Genomic DNA, 5,843 nt, shown 5'->3' on the forward strand with positions numbered 1-5,843 from the left:
GTCAAGGATCGGTAGGATAGTCAGTTTTACGAGGGCATGTTTGTCAGCATGAGTGAAGGCGGCTTTGTTGCGAAATAGGAAGCCGATTCTAGATTTAACTTTCGATTGGAGATGCTTAATATGAGTCTGTTAGGAGACGGTCTTTACGGTCTAACCAGACACCTAGGTGTTTGTAGTTGTCCACATATTCTAAGTCAGACTCGTCGAGAGTAGTGATTCTAGTCGGGTGGGCGGGTGCAAGCAGCGTTCGATTGAAGAGCATGCATTTAGTTTTACTAGCGTTTAAGAGCAGTTGGAGGCTACGGAAGGAGTGTTGTATGGCATTGAAGCTCGTTTGGAGGTTTGTTAACACAGTGTCCAATGAAGGGCCAGATGTATACAAAATGGTGTCGTCTGCGTAGAGGTGGATCTGAGAGTCACCAGCAGCAAGAGCGACATCATTGATATACACAGAGAATAGAGTCGGCCCGAGAATTGAACCCTGTGGCTCTATAGAGACTGCCAGAGGTCCAGACAACAGGCCCTCCGATTTGACACATTGAACTCTATCTGAGAAGTAGTTGGTGAACCAGGCGAGGCAGGTATATGAGAAACCAAGGCTATTTAGTCTGCCAATTAGAATGCGGTGATTGACGGAGTCGAAAGCCTTGGCCAGGTCGGTGAAGACGGCTGCACAGTACTGTCTTTTATCGATCGCCGGTTATAATATCCTTTAGGACCTTGAGCGTGGCTGAGGTGCACCCATGACCAGCTCTGAAACCAGATTGCATAGCGGAGAAGGTACGGTGGATTCGAAATGGTCGGTGATCTGTTTGTTAACCTGGCTTTCAAATACTTTGAAAGGCAGGCAGGATGGATATAGGTCTGTAACAGTTTGATCTAGAGTGTCACCCCCTTTGAAGACGGGATGACAGCGGCAGCTTTCCAATCTCTGGGGATCTCAGACGATACGAAAGAGAGGTTGAACAGGCTAGTAATAGGGTTTTGCGACAATTAGGCTAATTTTAGAAAGAAAGTTGCAGTGGAGTGGGCAAGTTGCAGTGGAGGTTGCAGAGAGCTGGTGGCGGGGTAGGGGTAGCCAGGTGGAAAGCATGGCCAGCTGTAGCAAAATACTTGTTGTAATGTTCGATTATCGTAGATTTAGTGGTAGTGACAGTGTTTCCTAGCCTCTCCATGGACTTTACAGTGTCCCAAAACTTTTGGAGTTAGTGCTACAGGATGCAAATTTCTGTTTGAAAAAGCTAGTCTTTGCTTTCCTAACTGATTGGGGTATATTGGTTCCTGACTTCCCTGAAAAAGTGGCTGCGTATCGCGGGGCTGTTCGATGCTAATGCAGTACGCCACAGGATGTTTTTGGTTGCTGGTCAAAGGGCAGTCAAGTCTGGGGTGAACCAGGGCTATATCTGTTCTAATTCAGATTTTTTTTGAATGGGGCATGTTTATTTAAGATGGAGAGGAATAGCACTTTTAAAGAACAACCAGGCATCCTCTACTGACAGAATGAGGTCAATATCCATCCAAGATACCGGGCCAGGTCAATTAGAAAGGCCTGCTCGCTGAAGTGTTTTTAGGGGAGCGTTTGACAGTGATGTGGGGTGGTCGTTTGACCGCTTGGACCCATTACGGACGCAGGGCAATGAGGCGTGACGCTGCCAAGCAATACGAACTCTGAGGATAGATGGGGTTCAATCCAATTCACATATGGTGTCCAGGGCACAGCTGAGGGGCTGAGGGGGGTCTGTAGCAAGCGGCAACAGTGAGAGACTTATTTCTGGAAAAAGGTGGATTTTTAGAAGTAGAAGCTCAAACTGTTTGGGCACAGACCTGGATAGTATGATAGAGCTCTGCAGGCTATCTCTACAGTAGATTGCAACTCCGCCCCCTTTGGCAGTTCCTATCTAGACGGAACATATTGTTGTTGGGAATGGACATTTCTGAATCTTTGGTGCAGCCCCTAAGCCAGGATTCAGACACTGCTAGAACATCAGGGTTGGCGGAGTGTGCTAACTCAGTGAATAACTCAAACTTAGGGAGGAGGCTTCGATGTTAACATGCAAGAAACCAAGGCTCTACGGTTAGCATAAGTCAACAAATGATAGCGCTTGGGGTAGGAGTGATACTGAGGGCTACAGGGCCTGGGTTAACCTCTACATCACCAGAGGAACAGAGGAGGAGTAGAATAAGGATACGGCTAAAGGCTTTAAGAACTGGTCTTCTAGTGTGCTGGGGACAGAGAAAAGGGGCAGATTTCCGGGCGTTGTAGAATAGATTCAGGGCAATATGTACAGACAAGGATATGGAAGGATGTGAGTACAGTGGAGGTAAACCTAAGCGTTGGGTAACAATGAAAGAGATAGCATCACTGGAGGCACCGATTGAGCCGGTCTATATGTATGGGGGGTGGGACAAAGGAGCTATTTAAGGCAGGTTGAGCTCGGCTGGGGGCTCTACAATAAGAAATAACCGAAACTGCAATAGGCAAGGCATATTGACATGGGAGAGAGGCATAAAGCAATCACAGGTGCTATTCGAGAGAGCTAAGACAGCAGCTGGTAATGGCAACGAAAGTTTGAGCTGAGGCTAAACAGATCAACAGGATGGGGTACTGTATAAAGGAACAAGCAGGCATCAGCTGTGTGATCATAAGGTCCAGTGAACAGCAATAAGTAAGTCCGAGAGCAGTTCAGTGGCTGCTACGCAACAGGCGTATCATCAACTTCTGAGTTCATATAGTTTAGTAATGGCACTGTGGACATGTTTCTACAACCTGAGTTCATATAGTTTAGTAATACCACTGTGGACATGTTTCTACAACCTTCTGAGTTCATATAGTTTAGTAATACCACTGTGGACATGTTTCTACAACCTTCTGAGTTCATATAGTTTAGTAATACCACTGTGGACATGTTTCTACAACCTTCTGAGTTCATATAGTTTAGTAATACCACTGTGGACATGTTATTAATTCCAGAGGCTACTACCACTCAGAGAGCAGAGTATTCTGTTCCCAGCTGTCTGTCTATGAACAGTGACTTCTCCATGAATCGTCCTGTCACTTCCAGTGGTGATGGATCAATTACCTTTCACCCAAGGTCCGTCACTAGTCAGAATATTATTACTAGTGAAGAGGAGAATATTCAAGATGTCATATAGATATGTTTTGTAATGTGTAGTTTGTTTTAACAGTTTATTAGAGTGATTACTGCACCTTCTTTTGTCTCTGTAGTGGAAGGTCTACTCTGTTAGAGGATCAGTATTAACATCTACAATCTCTCTCTCCTTTATCTCTGTAGTGGAAGGTCTACTCTGTTAGAGGATCAGTATTAACATCTACAATCTCTCTCTCTCCTTTATCTCTGTAGTGGAAGGTCTACTCTGTTAAAGGATCAGTATTAACATCTACAATCTCTCTCTCTCCTTTATCTCTGTAGTGGAAGGTCTACTCTGTTAGAGGATCAGTATTAACATCTACAATCTCTCTCTCTCTCCTTTATCTCTGTAGTGGAAGGTCTACTCTGTTAAAGGATCAGTATTAACATCTACAATATCTCTCTCCTTTATCTCTGTAGTGGGTGGTCTACTCTGTTAAAGGATCAGTATTAACATCTACAATCTCTCTCTCCTTTATCTCTGTAGTGGAAGGTCTACTCTGTTGGAGGATCAGTATTAACATCTACAATCTCTCTCTCCTTTATCTCTGTAGTGGAAGGTCTACTCTGTTAGAGGATCAGTATTAACATCTACAATCTCTCTCCTTTATCTCTGTAGTGGAAGGTCTACTCTGTTAGAGGATCAGTATTAACATCTACAATCTCTCTCTCCTTTATCTCTGTAGTGGAAGGTCTACTCTGTTAGAGGATCAGTATTAACATCTACAATCTCTCTCTCTCCTTTATCTCTGTAGTGGAAGGTCTACTCTGTTAAAGGATCAGTATTAACATCTACAATCTCTCTCTCCTTTACTCTCTATAGTGGAAGGTCTACTCCTGTTAGAGGATCAGTATTAACACTCTACAATCTCTCTCTCTCTCCTTTATCTCTGTAGTGGAAGGTCTACTCTGTTAAAGGATCAGTATTAACATCTACAATCTCTCTCTCTCTCCTTTATCTCTACAGTGGAAGGTCTACTCTGTTAGAGGATCAGTATTAACATCTACAATCTCGCTCTCCTTTATCTCTGTAGTGGAAGGTCTACTCTGTTAGAGGATCAGTATTAACATCTACAATCTCTCTCTCCTTTATCTCTGTAGTGGAAGGTCTACTCTGTTAGAGGATCAGTATTAACATCTACAATCTCTCTCTCCTTTACTCTCTGTAGTGGAAGGTCTACTCTGTTGGAGAGGATCAGTATTAACATCTACAATCTCTCTCTCTCCTTTATCTCTGTAGTGGAAGGTCTACTCTGTTAGAGGATCAGTATTAACATCTACAATCTCTCTCTCTCTCCTTTATCTCTGTAGTGGAAGGTCTACTCTGTTAGAGGATCAGTATTAACATCTACAATCTATCTCTCCTTTATCTCTGTAGTGGAAGGTCTACTCTGTTAGAGGATCAGTATTTACATCTACAATCTCTCTCTCCTTTATCTCTGTATTGGAAGGTCTACTCGTTAGAGGATCCAGTATTAACATCTACACTCTCTCTCTCTCCTTTACTCTCTGTAGTGGAAGGTCTACTCTGTTAGAGGATCAGTATTAACATCTACAATCTCTCTCTCCTTTATCTCTGTAGTGGAAGGTCTACTCTGTTAAAGGATCAGTATTAACATCTACAATCTCTCTCTCCTGTATCTCTATAGTGGAAGGTCTACTCTGTTAAAGGATCAGTCCAGGTGTGCAGTGTGTCAGCAGGTGCTGAGGGATCCAGTCTCTATCACCTGTGGACACAGGTTCTGCAGACAGTGCATCACCAGATACTGGGAGAAACCTGCTCCTTCAGGAGACTATGACTGTCCTCAGTGTAGAAAGAGATCCAGAACACGGCCTGTACTACAGCAGCTGAGTCAACCCAATAAAACAAGAGGCTCTGAAAACAGGAAGACCACTTGCACACGTGGGCCAAGTCAATACCTTAATATGATTTACAGTAATTAACTACAATATTATGAGATAATAGAAGTTACTGTAGTTGTGGAAGGCCCACTTTTCATCCTGTCAATGAATGTTTGATACATCATTTTTCCTCTTCCCTTGTAGTGGATGACAGCCTGCAGAGAGCTATAGTAAACCATATAGCCAGTCTGAAAAGGAGGTATGAATGTGTGATAGAAGGTATGGAAATAGCAGGAACCAAACTCCCCTCAGCAGGATTACACAGAGCTCTACATCACAGAAGGAGAGAGTGAAGGGGTTAACAATGAACATGAAGTGTGGCAGCTAGAGACAGCATCCAGGACACCAACCTCACATGACACAGCAATCCACTGCAATGACATCTTTAAACCCTTACCAGGCCAAGAGAGAAGCATCAGAACTGTGCTGGACAGAAGGGCACGCTAGAATCGGAAAAACAGTCTCTGCAGAAGTTCATCCTAGACTGGGCTGAAGAGAAGGCGAACCAAGATGTGGATATCATATTTGTGCTTCCTTTCCGGGAGCTGAACTTGATTAAAGATCTCCAGTACAGTCTTCTCAGACTTTTAAATGATTTCCACACAGAACTAGACATAGGCAATGCAAAGAAACTCACTGCCTGTAAAGCTATGTTCATCTTTGATGGTTTGGATGAAAGCAGACTTCCATTGGATTTCCAGCACAATGAAAAGGTGTCTGATGTCACCCAGACATCGTCTGTCGATGTTCTGCTGACAAACCTCATCAAGGGAATCTGCTTCCCTCTGCTCT

The 5,843-nt window shown here is 43.7% G+C and overlaps 1 long non-coding RNA gene across 1 annotated transcript; it reads left to right on the forward strand.

Moving 5' to 3' along the window:
* Positions 1 to 4,846: 4,846 nt before the first annotated feature.
* On the forward strand, positions 4,847 to 5,229 carry LOC121555519. The gene is made up of 2 exons (XR_006659213.1): positions 4,847 to 5,052; positions 5,196 to 5,229. It is a non-coding gene; the product is annotated as an uncharacterized LOC121555519 (long non-coding RNA).
* Positions 5,230 to 5,843: the final 614 nt, after the last annotated feature.

The sequence above is a fragment of the Coregonus clupeaformis genome, unplaced genomic scaffold, assembly GCF_020615455.1.
Source record: "Coregonus clupeaformis isolate EN_2021a unplaced genomic scaffold, ASM2061545v1 scaf0928, whole genome shotgun sequence".
Lineage (NCBI taxonomy): Eukaryota > Metazoa > Chordata > Actinopteri > Salmoniformes > Salmonidae > Coregonus > Coregonus clupeaformis.